The sequence below is a fragment of the Lygodium microphyllum genome, chromosome 6 (genome assembly GCF_053477565.2).
Source record: "Lygodium microphyllum isolate KBCC chromosome 6, Lygodium_microphyllum_v1.1.10, whole genome shotgun sequence".
In the NCBI taxonomy this organism is placed as follows: domain Eukaryota; kingdom Viridiplantae; phylum Streptophyta; class Polypodiopsida; order Schizaeales; family Lygodiaceae; genus Lygodium; species Lygodium microphyllum.
In genome coordinates this window covers 42,120,376-42,136,650 of record NC_141140.1, presented here as the reverse complement: position 1 = coordinate 42,136,650, position 16,275 = coordinate 42,120,376, and the positions used below count along the sequence as shown (strand labels likewise).

Sequence of the window (16,275 nt, the reverse complement as noted above, 5' to 3'; positions counted from 1 at the left end):
TTGTCTATGAATAGTCCTCGACTGAACTAAATCAACCCAAAAATCAATGCCAAGTCAAATTCCAAGTGCCAAGATCAAATGCCAAGTGCCGGGGGCTTTCATGAAGCCATTTTGAGGTGCGAAAGAGTACCAACAAGGAGGGGAGCTGAAGGAAGAGGATCATGAGCTGCTTTCAAGTGCAAAAAATTGGCACAAACTATAGGGAGGGGGCTGATCATGTTTTTGATAAAGGGGGGGCTCAAGGGAGCCACAAGGGGGCTCAAGGAAGCCAATAGAAGCCTCCAAACCAAGCCTCAACAAGCCAAGTTCAAGAGGGAAAGCTTCAAGATTCAAGGGGGAAGCTCATCAATGGCTGCCCCAACCTATAAACCCTAATGTACCTATGTGGACTGAAGAATGAGAGAGAACAAGATCTCATACCTCGTGCAAATGCCGGGGAGAGCTCGTGAAGGAGTGGTTCTGATACCAGTTGAAAGGGAGAGAAGAGCATACACAATGTAGGTGTTGTCAACAATGTTATTACTACAACATATAGACCCAATAGCGACGTTTAAAGCAACGGAATTATTCACGGAAAAAATACACCCGTCATCGCTATTCGTGTTGCTAGTAGTGAGGCGATTGATTCGTCGCTATTAGTGTCGCTAATTCGGTTGGTGACGTAAATAGCAACGGTTGCACATTAAATTCTCGACGCAAATAGCGACGGTTACAAAGGGGAAAAAAATTAGGTGGTAGGGCATGTAGCCCTGCCACCCTTCTAGCTATATGCACTAAATATTCTTGCATAATTCATTTGCCAATGTCACCTACATGTAATGTCTAAACATTGTGTATCAGATTTAAAAAAAAAACTAAATCCTTTGATTGCAAAAGCTAGATATAATCAATTCGAAAAGGTATTTCGCAAGGAGCTTTTTCATCACTTGCTTAGGCCTGAGAAGAAAAAGAGCTTGTGATTGCAAAAACTAGATATAATCAATTCAAAAAAGTATTACTCAAGGAGCTTTTTTATCACTTGTTAGGCCCAAGAAGAAGAGCTTCACTTCAAGCTTTCATTATAGTCACGACCCTGAGGTATGAATAAGTCCCATTGATCTTATGCTCACTCCAGCTTATTCCAAACTTGTTCAAGTCTTATTGGGGGAGCATTTGGACATTTGTAAGAGTTATACCATGGTGTTGGAGCCAGAAACACTTATATATGGAGTGGTAGTGTCTCTAAGCTCTACTTCTTCCTTCTTGTTTTTACCTACGTCTAAGTCATCTTCTATCTCTTCTTTCTTGTCTTCACCCTCAATCTCAATGGATGGAGGTGTTTTAAGATCAAAAGAATCAAGCTCATCCTCCCCCTTCTCAAACTCCATTTCTTGAGCTCAGACTAGTTGCTGTACTCAAAGTAGATCCCTGAAACGAACAAATTTCTCTTTACCAAGTGATTTGGTAAAGATATCGACTACCTGGTCTTCTGTCTTCACATGAAGTAGATCAATCTATCCTGCAAGTACCATTTTTCTGATGAAATTGTAATGAATCTCTATGTGTTTGGATCTAGCATGCTAGATGGGGTTGCTAGTTAGCATCCATATACACCTCAGGTTGTGTACATAACCCTCATGCTACTCCATATATACCTCTTCAAGTAAGTCACCATTCAGGAATGCATTTTTGACATCCATCTGTCATAATTTTCAGCCCTTAGAAGCCACTAATGCAATGACTATTCTCACCATTTCCATCTTGGCAACCGAGCTGAAAGTCTCCTCATAATCTAGGCCGTATTGCTATGCATATCCCTTTGCAACGAGCCGGGTTTTATACCTTTCCAACGAACCATCTAACTTGCATTTCTCTTTATAAACCCATTTTCTTAAAGACATCGGGTACCTCATCCTTGTACTTCCGAATGTACAGCCATGTGTATCAATTGAAATCATCCATCCAACCGACAGTAGATTCTAGCAAATTTTGTTCTGGCATCTGTCCAATCGACAATAGATTCTTGGTAATAGAAGGTACATGTAGTACATCATGTTGGAATGATCAAGTGGATGATGATATCGAGCACTCCGTTGTTGACCGCCATGTTTCTTCCCAAGTGCATACTTGTATACATTTGCAGGATGTTGTCCATGTACATAAGACCGTCTAGATGGTTGTCCATGTATGTGACCAGAATGTAGCTCATAATAATATACACGGTCATCACATCCATGTTGCTGCTCAAATATGCACAATCATCATATGCATGCTGAGAATACGTAGCCACATAATGCTGCCTTTGCACATCCAAACCATGCCAATGGTCATGGTACTCATAATTTCCATTAGAATGCCCATGCTGCTGCTCATAATCATACTAATCCGTCCTTTTAATTTGAGTAACTTGAGCCATAAGGGCTACAAGTTTGTCATTGATTGCCATGGTTTTCATGTTGATGACTGAGATGGTTGAGATCACTCGGTCTAGCTTAGACATGAACTAACTGTGTTGCTCAATCAGTTGGTTGTGGCTCGCAACTCGGAGAGCTTCTTGTCGCTGTAGAGCAGCATTCAATGCATTCATTTAGGGATGCCAAGAGTGAGAAAAGGAACTGGAACTAGGAGCTAGGACTGATTTGTTTTTGCAGATACTATTGTCTCTTTGTTAGTGCATTTTATCCATCAATTCCTTACATCTTTTTGCATCCCTTGCATCAAGCCACTGTGAAGTGTGGAGCAAAGCTCTACATTCTTGGTCACTAATCTTTCTTTTATTAGTGTCCCACTTGTTCCTCCTCTTTGTCCGAGCAAAGCCAGCCTCAAGCATAGCATCATTCATAGACTTAGATGGCTCCATCTCATAAAGAGTTACACTAAACTTAGTGCATGTCCCTTGGCCTTTTACTTATCCACCAAAAGTGTCTTTCTCAACTACAGCAGCCATGAAACTCCTATCTCCAGTAGTTGAAGCGAGATATTCAGCTGCCTCTTGTCCATGGTCTTCTTCCATCTTAGGTACTTTGATATAAGCAAGGCTACACAGTAAAGCAAGCCCTCGTGTGTCAGAGATAGATGGATCTAAAGGCCTTAATTTGGAAAATGAAACCATTTCTTAGTTCCCATAATCTATGTAAAAAAATTCACAGTCCTTTCATGACTATCGGGGCAAATTTACAACCATCACCCGATATTCTAGGAACCATCCATTGAAAACTGTGCCATAACAACGTCAATATATTTTGGTTGGAAGTTCACCTATGCAGGTGAGTTTTCATTCACTCTTAAGGCTTTCAACTGCATTTGGATACTCAAGACACATGCATCGCTTGCTAACTGAGCATAAAACTTACCACCTCCAAGTACTTCTGTCACACATACCTTGAGAACTTCCTGCTTAGATTTATTAGCATCAGAGAAACTAGTAGTATCTGCTTCTTGTTGTCCTTCACCATAGTTTCCCCATATCTTTATCAGTCGTTTTTTAGCACTTTGCTCAGCCTGAACCAATAAGTGACCTTCTGTAGTTCTATCAGCTGAAAACAGAGGATGAAGCTTTTTTAGCCCAACCTCTAGAAAAGAGATAGCCACATTTGTTTTGGACTCCCATAAGGTGCCCACAAATGTGCTCGTTTTGTCAACTGTCTCTACCTTAATCTCTACATCCCTCTGTAGTATTTTGTGCCTCATAAATGCTATTGCATCATCTACATATGGTTCCCCATGGCCCAGGCATCTTACCCTAGACAAAGAGAATGCAATGGCACAAGCTTATTTTGGTACAAACTGTTTGTAACGGTGCCCGGTAAGCATGTACTCCTTTACAATAGAAATCCTATTTTCTCTTTGAAGGAAGGGTAAAAGTTGCTTGGCTTTCTATATCATAGGCTTAGCTTTTTGGTTTGCATTATGATCCCCCAGCCCAGAAGTTGGCAGAGTCAAATCATTCATGTGCATTATGGGAGGTTCTCTAGCTGAGTGTACTCCTTTCTTTCCCTTCGTAGCTCTTGATTTAGCTGCAAGTAAGGCATCGTAGTAATTAGACTGGTCTTCAAAATCACTATGCCTGGCAGCCATGGCAAGTCCTCTTACTACCACCATTTCTGCAACATTGATGCCATGTCCAGGCCCTTCCATCTGCCTAAAATCATTGCCATGATATGCATTAAAACAGGGGCTGTGTACTCTTTTAAATACATCATCAAATTCAGGACCAGGAATCCCAATCTCTTCCATTCTCCTCAAAGTATCATCTTTGGGTTGTGGCATACCAGGTCCATCCATTCGCCTAAGAATGCCATCACCTTCAGGATGGAGCATACTAGCACCTTCCATCCTCCTTGCTACAATATCATTTTCAGCACACAACATTCCACCAGCACCTTCAATTCTTCTTAGCATACTATCACCTTGAAAAGGTAATATTCCAAGTCCTTCCACTTTCTTGAGAGTCTTGTCACTAGTAGGTTGTAGTATTCCATGACCATCTATCCTCCTAAGTTTATTGCCATTTCTAGGGTGAAGCACATTAGGGCCTTCTATTCTCTGTAAAGCATGATTTCCATGTGGGCGTGGCACAAGAGGGCCATCCATCCTCCGAGGCTCATCCAAATGCAACATATACACAACAATCCACCTTAAATGTAAATATGAGTGTCAGCATGAGTATCAATCCATCCTTGAGTAGCAGAAATGCAAGAGTAGATTACAAGTATCATGCCCTTCAAAACTTAGTCATGGGCATTTTCCAAAGCCTACACGACAGGAGCAAGCTCAAATTGTAGGGCATTCTGAGAAAGCACACTGGAAATGTGTTGTTGAAAGTGTAAGAGGTAGATCTCATCCCAAAATTTTTGATTGACTAAAGCTTGAATCTTGCCACGGCTCCACCACTATAGGCATAAGAGAATAGCAAAGGCAAGCCTTGAATGATCTTCATTCCTCTCAATCTCTCCAAGTTTTTGCTCTGCCCCAACTAATGATGCCTCACCTTACAGAAGACATTGTACCTTTGAGGAGGTTCTTTGGTCAAGACTTGTTGTGCTCTGCCCAATTAATGATGCCTCAGGTTATAGAAGGCTTTATACCCTTTATGAAGACTTGAAAAAAAAAGGATGTTCCAAGGCTTTTTTGGCTGTAAGCTTGTCGAGAAGATCATATTTCAATAATTGCTCCAAAAGATTTATGAGTTGACCTGCCGAATGATCAATATGTTCCATGACGAGATTCTTCAACTGGGGGAGCTTGCGAACTTGCCCAAATTCTCTCTCTCCATGAGGTACCATCTAGTCAATATAGTTCCCGACCATGACTAAAGATCAGACCGTCACTTGTAAAGATGCATAACCACAAAAGTACTGATCATGACTGAAGTATTTATCAAAAATCTCATTTCCCTCTTGATTATGGGAGAGGGAATAGGCCCAAGCACATGTTCCATCATGGCTAAATTATCCAAATTGCACTCCCAGGGTCAATAGGTTTGAGATTCGACCTCATCCTCGATGAAGGAACATTTGCCACAGTCAAGTTTGCAAGGAGCATTGAAACTGGATAGAGCGTGGCAATCAAAATCCTAAGAAGTTCCCCGCTTTGTTGGCACATGCGAGAAGAAGGCATTGAAGGCCACCAAGCCTACTTTCCTGCCAGGAAGAAGCTTGTGGCATTGAGGAAGCCCAAGGTCAAGAAGAAGCATGTGAAGGAAGGCGGGGCTGATAAAAAGTTGAGGAAGAAGGCCAATTGTGACATTGCCTATTCTCCTCTGTCCCTTTTTTCCCACTTCCCTTTTAGTTGTCTGGGAGACTGATAGTGGCCTACAGGGTCCAGTAGTGCAGCCATCTCCACAACATTGTCATACTCCCACCTGCCTCCCTTTTTCACCACGAGACTCTCACATAGCAACCATTATATCTACCTAGAGCCAACACGAATCTCCCTAAAGATGTCTCCCACATGGTTGAAGTGATCCACCTAAAGAGGGTGCTTGAATGATAGGGCAAAGCACAAGGAAGCTTTCTCTCAAGATGTTGTAGATGGTTTGGAGCAAGGAATCGGAGATATCATCAAAAGAGAGACCATGGTAGCCTGAAGCAAGCTTGAGGGAAGAAGAGGAAGAAGTTCTTTATGGAAAAGTAACGGTAGTTTTACTCTTCTCTAACTCTTCCGAGCCAACTTCAACCAAGAATCCCTAAATTTTTACCTCGAAATTTGTGATGAGCTACTAAATTTGACATGAGTGCCTCCAACTTGGCCATAGTTCTGTGAGATCTTCAAGAAAGGCTGCTAGCACCATGTGGTACTCCATCATTGCTTCGTATAGCTCATGTCCATGCTGTATCTATTTGACTATTAAAAAAAAAAAGAACTAGATGTGAGAAAAGAGAAAGAAAAAGGGACCAAATGCCTAAGCTTTGATACCAACTATAATGAAGGAGACATGGGAGAGAGAAGGAGAGAAGGAAGAGATTGCAGAGACGAGAGAGAAAGGGGAAGAAGATGAGAGAGAAAGACTAGCATAAGAGAGAGACAAATAGGAAAAGAGAGAGAAAGAGAAGGGAAGCCACGAAAGCTGGAAGGAAGGGTAAAAGAGACTTGATTATTGATAAACTGATGCCCTAATTGGGTCTCTCAACACCTTATATACCCCGTTAGTATAACTTGGTATTCCCATGCTAACCCGTGTCCTACTTGTTTATCCCCACTCTTTTACAATGGACTAGGTAGAGTAGGGTAGATTTTAGGGTTTTCTCACAGAGGGATTTCTCTTGTAAACCCTAAATTTCTATAGAAAGTAGGGTTTTGTACTCATCTCATGATCCGTGCCAATAGGAGAAGCGCTCATACATTAAATTTAATATCTAAAATTTGTGTAGTTATCAGGAAATTTAGATGTAAGCTCTTCCACTGTAAATTTGGAGCAGCATTTGGTTGGTTGGGGTCCAAATAAACATGTCTTGGGTGAAAATTAAGAAGAAAATAGCCCAATTTGTTTGTTGATTGTTGGACTAGCAAGGGGCTTTTGGATCAGCTAAGGAGATCTTGAAATCTCATCTTGTTGTTAATCGATTGGCAATTGAAGTTTAAAAAATACGAAAATGGGTTCTAGTTTTGAGGCCAACAAGGTGTTGAATGTTTGAGATTTTTAATATAAATTATGGAGTTTAATTTATGTTTATTTGTTAATCATTATAATTAAGTGCTTGATCAAGAAATTGCCACCCTATCTGAGAATGAAGGCTAGTTTCATGGTTTCATTGTTGGGATACCACTCAATCCTTTGATTTGGTGGGCCCCAAGTACTTGTTTGAGCTTTGTGCTAGTGTCAAGTTTTACTCTCAAATGAGAAATTATAGTAATATGTCTCCATAAAATGAGATGGAATCAAGTAGTGATGATACCTCTTATTATAGACACTCACATGGAGATGAAGGAAACACAATGCTTGATCTTGGACAAAGCTTGAACCATGGATATGAAGCTGAAAATATTGCTATTGGGCAAGATGCAAGGCCTTCAAGGCATAATGGGACTAATGATTAGAAAAGTTGATAACCAATTAAAGAATCAGACAAGGACAATATCAAATCTTCTTGCTAAATTGACAAAGGATTCTCAATTCACTAGATTTTTGAATGCTCTAAGAAAAAACAGCAAGGGCAAGAAGAAGAAGTCATCTTCCACAACTTTGGAATAACAAGATGCATCAAAGATAATGCCAAAGCCTTCACTTGAAGTGCCCAAAGAGGGTAATGAAATATAAAAATTGGTACCCGTGAGGCAAGGAATGGAAATGCAAGGCTATCATGGAAGTGCCAATTCAATGGATTTTGAAATGTTGAGCATGGATAATATGATGGGATAGCCAAGATACTTTGGTAGTAGCACAATTTTTCATGCTATGGTTGGACATGGACCACACGTCACCTTCATTATCATTTGTATCATCTTCATCCTCATCCTCTCCACTTGGCTATTCATCAATCTCGAGATTGTCCATATCTTTTTTTGGGGTATTATCTAGCTCTATTATGTGTTTTGCAAGAGCTTTACTTACACCACACTGCTCTTGTAAGGAAGGGTCGCTATCTAGAAGGATAGAGCATTTTGATTGTAAGGCTATGGCTTCAAAATCATCTTTGCAAAGAGAAATATACCATCATTTTTTCTGTAATCCTTGCTCCAATAGAACTCCACCACGATATATCTCAAGAACATAATTGTGTTTTAAAAAAAATCCTATATTCAGGCTATCTATGAAGCTTTTATCTATTAAGTATTGATTTTGACCCCCAGAGCTTAAAGTGGAAATCTTGTGTCAAAATCTTAACAATGGCCTCAAATTTAGCAAGAAAAACCATAGTTGCAATCTTAATTGTTCCAAGTGTCCATGCATAATCGTTTTGTGTGTATCACACAAATTTGATAGTGCACCTTTATTGATTGGCTAATGATTACTTCAACAAGCATTCCAATGTTGATAAAATCAATAAAGGATAGTAGAACATATTCATATTGTGAACTGAGTGTGTTGAGGAAAAGTGCCAAGTTGAAGAAAAAACTTCATAGAGAGTTTCTCTTCTATACCATATATATCTAGTATTGCCAGTTGGAATGGAACATGTGCTTTAGTGCAAATTTCTTTAAATTTTATGATGTCACATCCTACCCTCTCGATTGTCCAAGGAATAGACTCTTGATAGGATATAATGCACATAGTTTCCCTATATAGGTGATTAAGCAAGGTTATTGCTTTTTGGAAGCAAGGGATTCTTTTTTAATCTATTGAGAGAGTCCCTAACAAAGGATTGGTTGTAGCTTCTCATATTATTGTACTTGTAATCTCCTAGCTTATATTTCTTGCACACCTATTCTCAGTCTAAATTTTTTTGAGTTAGATTGAGAAAGAATGTACTTAGTGTATTTTTTAGTACCAACTGCCAAGAGATCTTCTCCTCCATGTCTATTCTTTGAAAAGTATCCCTTTCCTTCTTAAGCAAGATTTCGTATTAACAAGTGTTGCCTCCATTTATAGGACTTCACTCTTCTCAAGGCTTGAAAGGAACTTGAATAACATGGTTTCATGCCATCCATAGCAAGATTAAGTCGAAGATTCCTTGGCTCTCATGCAAATCATGGAAAGGTAGAGTCAATGTGGCTCCATGCACGTGAATTTCCTCTATACACCGTATAAGTGAAAAGTGTGTCTAAGAACTTTTTGAGGGATGCTTTGCCCTTGTAAGTTCTATCTATACCTATGAAAACCACACTTTAGACATGTCTCAATATTCCCATAGTCTCCTCAAAATAGCACGTAATCATCGTTGGCACATGCATGGATGCTGTTGTAGTCCATGCCAAGCTTTCATAATACCAGTTGCGCATCATGAGGATACTCAGACATGGTGTTTCCGAGTGGTAATATATGATACTTTAGCAACCTGATAAAATTCATAAACACCTTGAAAAATTATAAGTGTTTTTTATAATGGAGTCAAAAAGATCAAAAGAGAATACGTAGAATGTACCTAAATAACTCGATCACACTTGCACCACTCCATTCGTATGTTGCCTGCACACTTAAGAGTGCAAGCAACGTCTTCAAGCGAGATACTCGACACCCATCATATAATGGTATGGATGATTCCTCTCTTAGTGGATTAGATGATTTCGTATCCATGGGCATAAATGCATCGATCATTGCCTCCATCTCAGGCTCTAAGATTGGAGAAAGGTCCAAAAGTCTTATTGTCTCCTCTAGTATCAAGGGTGTAGACCGAGTCATGCCTTTCAATTGGTGGATTGGCTCAGGCACTCCCATCCTTTGCCCGCCCACAAACTCTTCTAATTGGGTACAATAGGTGCATTCCTCCTTGGAATGAGGCATCACCTTCTTGTATAAATTTTACGGGTATGTCTAATGTTTTGTATATGATATTCAATTACTTTGTGAATGTAAGGCATGATGGATATACACTTTTCTTACTATTCGCTCAAATTTTGAGATCGCTTGATTAATGATCTCCAATTGGAACTCGTCGAAGTGCCGTCCTACGTGTTTTATAAACAAGTTATGCTTTTGTTTGATTACCAGCTTGCATTGAGAGCAAGGACACAAGACACACTGATTAAGATAGGCCTCATGATCTTGGACATGCACGACCATCATTGTTTTCCATTTGGTCTATGTTACAACAAATATGTTTTTATTCCTCTCATTTATGATGTTCCTTCATTTTAATCTCTACTCCTCTTTCTCTTTTTTTCCCTTTATTTGTTTGCCTCCCCCATCTCTCTTTATCCGTTCCTTTTCTCTCTGTGTCCCTCTAACTTGATCTACACCCCTTTTTATTTCTCCTCGTTTCTCTTTCTCTCTCTCTCTCCTCTTTTTTTATTTGCCTCACTTCCTCCTTATTTATTTCTCTTCCAACCTTTCACATTCTCTTTCTCTTTCTCATTATTTATTTATCTCACTTCATCCTTCTTTGTTTTTCTCCCCTCTATAAATGTTTCTTTCTCCCCAAATTTCCCTTCCCACTCTCAATTCTTCTCTCTTTTCCTTTCCCTCCCTTATTTTCTCTGTCTTTCTCTCATTTCCTCTCCACTCACACTCGATACATCTCATTATGATCAAAATCAAAGACTAAATATAACAAAATCATTAAAAAAAACATTGAAAGACCCTTTCTCCCCACCCCTATTTGTGCCTCTCTTTCCCCTCTTCCTTTATTTTTCTATCATTTTGTTCTCTCTATGGTGCGCAGATCGGACGCAGGTAGCTCACGTAGTGAATTCCCAAAGGTCCCCAAGAACAAAGCTCTCTACTTTTTAGCACAAAAACCAATGTAAAAACAAGCACGACATGAGACAAGAGACAAATTGGGTTGAATCTCCCCCATGCCTTGTGTGAGCGCTTCACAAAGCATGTATTTAATGTATATTTCCAATCTTTATGCTCAAAAATAGCCCAATTACAAAAATATGACAAGCTTTTAGCTTTTGAGTTTTCTTTCTACCAAAAATAGGAAAATAAAGCTAATGGACGGTGCCCAAAGAGTCTGGCACGCCCAATCTCAATGTCCAAATAAAAATAACATATCCAGGCGCATAAGCGCATACAAAATAATAATAAATAATCGATGTCTCTATAGACATAATCAAAATATAGGCGTGGCGCCTATCAAAATATAGTCCAAAGGTCGAAAACCTGCTAGAATCCAATGCTTTCCTCCGCCACTGCTGCTATCTCTACACATCAACTGAAGCATTCACAATCGTTAGTAAAATAACACAATTAAACCGACAAAAGTGAATACCTAGCAGTCTTCAGCTACATAAATAAATCAACTGGTTAGAAATAAATCCTAACCTTAATTTATTACGAGTGCGCACTCTAAACTCATAAACGTTTATTAATTTAATATGCATTTTGCGGAATCACCCGCTATGGAATCACCCATGTACACACTAAATTAATGAAACGCCCGAAAAGGACAGGCGTCCCCATCAACTTCTCGCACAAAGAATCCTCTTTGCATATGAGCCCCGGTCATCTAAGTTTACGGAATCCACCGTAAAACCTCACGGAATCCACCGTGGAATATGCCTCCTGGCATCATACCCCCGGGGTGGGATCTGTTCTATAGTTCGTACCTCTTGCCTGGACATTCCAGTTCAGACAAGCCTGCACAGCCCGGAAGACGAGGCATGGCTCGGCCACCAGAGCGCGAATAGTTTGTCGCCGCGGGGATGAGAAGGGCTCGCCCTTCCCTTCTCCCGGGCGCCTTGATGAACGTCCCACTGTGCGCATTCCAGCCGGTGGTGAAGGCTGTCGGGCGATCTGACGGGTGGAAACAGGGGTTTTTCCAATGTGATGGCAGTTCTAACTTGAATGCATTGTCATTAATCTTATGAATGATTCTAAATGGTCCGTAGAATCTAGGGGCTAATTTGACAACTGGATGTCTATCTACACTTTGCAGTCTACGCTTTTCTATTCTAAGCCAAACATAATCATCAATTTTGAAATTCATGGCTTGTCTTTTCTTGTTGGCTTGTTTGGTATATGATTGTTGGGCTTTAGCAATCATATCCTTTACCTCATCAAAAATAGTATTATGCATAACAGCAATATCATCGGCACTTTGTATTCTATTAGACAAAGAGGCAACAGGTGTAGATAATCTATGTCCATAAATAACTTCAAAAGGTGCTTTCTTTGTAGATGTGTGCGGTGTATTATTGTAAGCAAACTGTAATAAATGCAAATGAGTATCCCATGTTTGAGGTTTAGAGATAGTGTATGCACGTAAAAGATCTAAAATAGTGCTATTTGTGGCTTCTGTTTGTCCATTTGTTTCTGGATGAAATGCAGATGAAAAATCAATCTTTGTGCCTAGATTTGCAAACAGTGTAATCCAGAAATTATTACAAAATCTAGAATCTCTATCTGAAATAATCACTTTCAGCAATCCATGGTTAGTAAAAACGGTTTTCAAAAATAACTGTGCTGCTTGTGATGCTGTTAAAGTTTTCTTACATGCAATGAAATATGCTTGCTTACTAAATCTATCTACAATTGTCCAAATCATATCATGGTTAGATTTAGTATTTGGTAAGCTAGTAATGAAATCCATAGATATATGTTCCCAAGGTTTAGATGGAATAGATAAAGGCATTAATAACCCATACTGTTTACCATGATGTCTTTTTATTCTTTGACAAATCAGACATTCAGAAACAAAATTAGACACATCTGCATCCATATGCGGCCAATAAAAATCTTCAGTTAACATGCGTAATGTAGAAATGATACCTCTATGACCTTGATATGGGGGACAATGAATTTCATTTAGAACAAAAGATCGGAATGGAATAGTAACACACAGTCTCTTTTCAAAGAACATGAATCCATCATTATATGACAATGAATCAACAGGAATGAAATTATTTTGAACTAATTTTTGCCAATCAGAATGAAAAGTAATATCCTGGTGATATGTATCTTTCATAGCAATCAAAGAATCAAAAGATATGATAGAAATGTTATGAATTGCAGGTCTTCTACTCAATGCATCGGCAACTACATTTTCTTTTCCAGGTTGGTATTGAATGATAGGATGGAAACTTTGAATGAATGAAGCCCATTTGATATGACGGTCAGAAATTTGGGGTTGGCTAAGTAGATGTCTAATGCTTTGCTGGTCAGTCTTTATCATGAATTCTGAACCCATTAAATAATGCTTCCATTGTTTCAATGCTTGGACAACTGCTAAGAGTTCCTTGTCATAAGTGGAATATTTGAGCTCAGAGGGTTTCAGCTTAGAACTAGAATATGCTATTGGATGGTTGTCTTGCATTAACACGGCTCCTATTCCTGATCCGCTAGCATCAGTCACAACTAAAAAGAATGGTCTATTAAAGTCAGGTAATTGTAGGACAGGGGCATTGGTCAATGCATGTTTAAGTAAATCAAAGGATTTCTGCTGGTTTTCAGTCCATTGATAAACAATGCCTTTCTTAAGAAGTTTGGTCAGTGGTAAAGCAAGTAATGAGAAATTACGTACAAACTTCCTATAGAAACTAGCAAGACCAAGGAATGAGCGTAATTCATGTACATTTTTAGGAATAGGCCAATGCAATATTGCGTCAATTTTCTTAGGATCAACTTTTATTCCTTCTTTTGATACAATATGACCTAGATATTCTATTTCTGTCTTAAAGAATTCACTCTTGTCAGGATTTGCAAACAATTGATTTTCTTTCAGTAATTGAAAAACTAATGATAAATGCTCATAATGCTCTTTTTCACTTTGACTGAACACTAAAATATCATCAAAGAAAACAATCACACAATATTGATATTTTAGAAAAATACGGTTCATCATTCTACTGAAAGTGGCAGGTGCATTAGTTAATCCGAATGGCATAACTAAGAATTCGTAATGGCCAAACTGTGTCCTGAATGCAGTCTTAAATATGTCGGATCTATCTAACCTCACCTGATGATATCCAGATTTAAGGTCAATTTTACTAAATATAGAAGATCCTTGCAGTTTGTCCATAAGGTCGTCAACTCTAGGTATAGGATACCTATTCTTTACAGTGATCTTGTTTAATGCTCGGTAGTCAATACACATCCGATAAGTATTATTCTTTTTCTTGACTAAGAGCACAGGTGCACCGAATGGGGAACTGCTAGGTCGAATTAAACCTCTATTTAGTAATTCTTCAACTTGACTCTGGATTTCTTTTTGCTCTATTTGATTGTGCCTATATGGGGCTTTGCAAGGTGGTTGTGTGCCAGGTATTAGGTCAATCTTATGGTCTTCTGGACGTGATGGAGGTAAACCTGGTGGTAGGTCTTCTGCAAAAAAATCCTTAAAATATGCAAGAAATTCCTTATGTCTAGGGTGCATATGAGTTTCTTTTGCGTGCAATTCATTCACCCAAATGAGATATGATTTAGTATTCTTGCGTAGTGCACGTTTTGCTTGAGTATGCGAAAGCAGTGGAAACATATGAGATGCATGCATACCAAATAATGTAATAGATTTTCCTTGAAAATTAATATTCATTGTATGTGTGGAATAATCTATATTGGGATTATGTTGGTGTCTCCATGGCATTCCTAGAATAATGTCGCTAGACTGTAATGGGACAACTAAGAAATTTCTTCTTTCAATATATGGACCAATTTGAATTTGTAAATCTTGAACTTCTTGTGTGCCATTGTACCTAGTGCCTAAAAATGCAGCTTTTATGCGATAATGCGTAGGTACTGTATGCAATTTCAATTCCTTTACCAATTTTGCTAAAATAAAGTCATGCGTACTACCGTCATCATGCAATACAGTTCTTTCTTTTCCATGCACCATACATTTCATAGTCAACAATGAATGTGATTTAGGCATACCTGGTAAAGTGTCGAAAGTAGTAGTAGGATCATCTTCTTCTTCAGTGAAATCCGGCATATCCTCATGCTCTTCTTCGTCCATAGCTCCAAGGTAGTTGATATGTGCTGATGGCTTCTTTGAATGACAATTTGCTGCGAGATGGCCTGGCTGGTGACACTTATAGCATACGATAGGCTTGGCTTTGGTCACATTATTTGCAATGGCTGGGAGTCTGGGTATATTTGGATTTGCTTGTTGGATAGGCTTAGGATTTGGATTGACAGTGGATGGTAATGCGGGTGGTTTAGGCCAATTCTTGCGGAAAGATGGTGATGAAAAACGACCTGGATTAAACCTTCTGAAATTTGAATTGAATTGTTTAGATCCATAATTACCGTTTGCTTGGAATGGTTGTGGTCGTCGATCTCTTCCGCGTAACTTATCTTCAGTGTCGTGAGCTAAGGAGATGGCATCTTCAAGGGTAGCAGGCTTGAACATATTCACCTCAGCGTAGTAATGTCCAAGAAGTCCAGACATGTACTTCCGCTTATGTGTTGTCTCTGGTACGTCTTCAAGCATGCGTAGCTGTAAAAGTGCATTCCAAAAACGCTCTGTATACTGTGGTATAGGCTCACGGTCGCGTTGTTGAAGTAAATCCCATTGCTTGATAGCCTTCTCATGAAATTGCGGTGGAAGGAAATTTTGCATGAACTTCTTCTTGAAATCTTCCCATGTAGCAGGACATTCTATGCTCTTGCGGACGACAGTCCACCAAAGTGATGCTCTATCTATCAGATGATTAGTAACACACTTGATTTTATCTTTCTCAGGATAAGTTTCCTCATGGAAATAGTCATCAAACTGGCTAATGAATGATAAAACAGTCTTTCCTTCTCTTATGCCATTGAAAGTGCGAAACTTGAAACTTCGTTTACTTATCTTGGATTCCTTGCGAATGGTTTGTGCTTCAAGAGTGGCGTCGATGGTACGGCATATCAAATCTTCAGCTTGAGGTTCTTCTTTATCAGTGGACGCTCCTTGTAGCTTTGTCAATTGCGCTTGCAAGGCTTGCCTAGCTCTTCGCTCTTCGTCCAATTGTAACATGATAAGATCCAGCTTTTGTTCCATGGTAGGCTCGGGTAGGTCGTCTTCAGCCATAGGATCATCCATATGTGGGGTAGTCATCCTGTAAAACTCAACAAACCTTTCTCACTCAAAATCAGTTAGCGGGATGAGCGTAGCTCAAATTTGGGGTTACAAGGCTATGTATTTTTGGGTATTTTCTTCTTCAATTTTCAGAAATTCTGAAATATTTCTGTCTCCGTTTGCTGAAAGTACTTCAACGAACTTGCAGATAGGTAGAACAGCTTGCTGCGAACAACTTTCCAGTTCAGAGTTTTTGCAA

General features: G+C 39.3%; 1 non-coding gene and 1 pseudogene across 1 annotated transcript; one reads left to right on the top strand and one right to left on the bottom strand.

The window, feature by feature from the left end:
- Positions 1 to 1,394: 1,394 nt before the first annotated feature.
- LOC148034500 (ribonuclease TUDOR 1 pseudogene) lies at positions 1,395 to 11,785 on the bottom strand (annotated as a pseudogene).
- On the top strand, positions 11,587 to 11,824 carry LOC148034499 (small nucleolar RNA U3). The gene has a single exon (XR_015691253.1). It is a non-coding gene; the product is annotated as a small nucleolar RNA U3 (small nucleolar RNA).
- Positions 11,825 to 16,275: the final 4,451 nt, after the last annotated feature.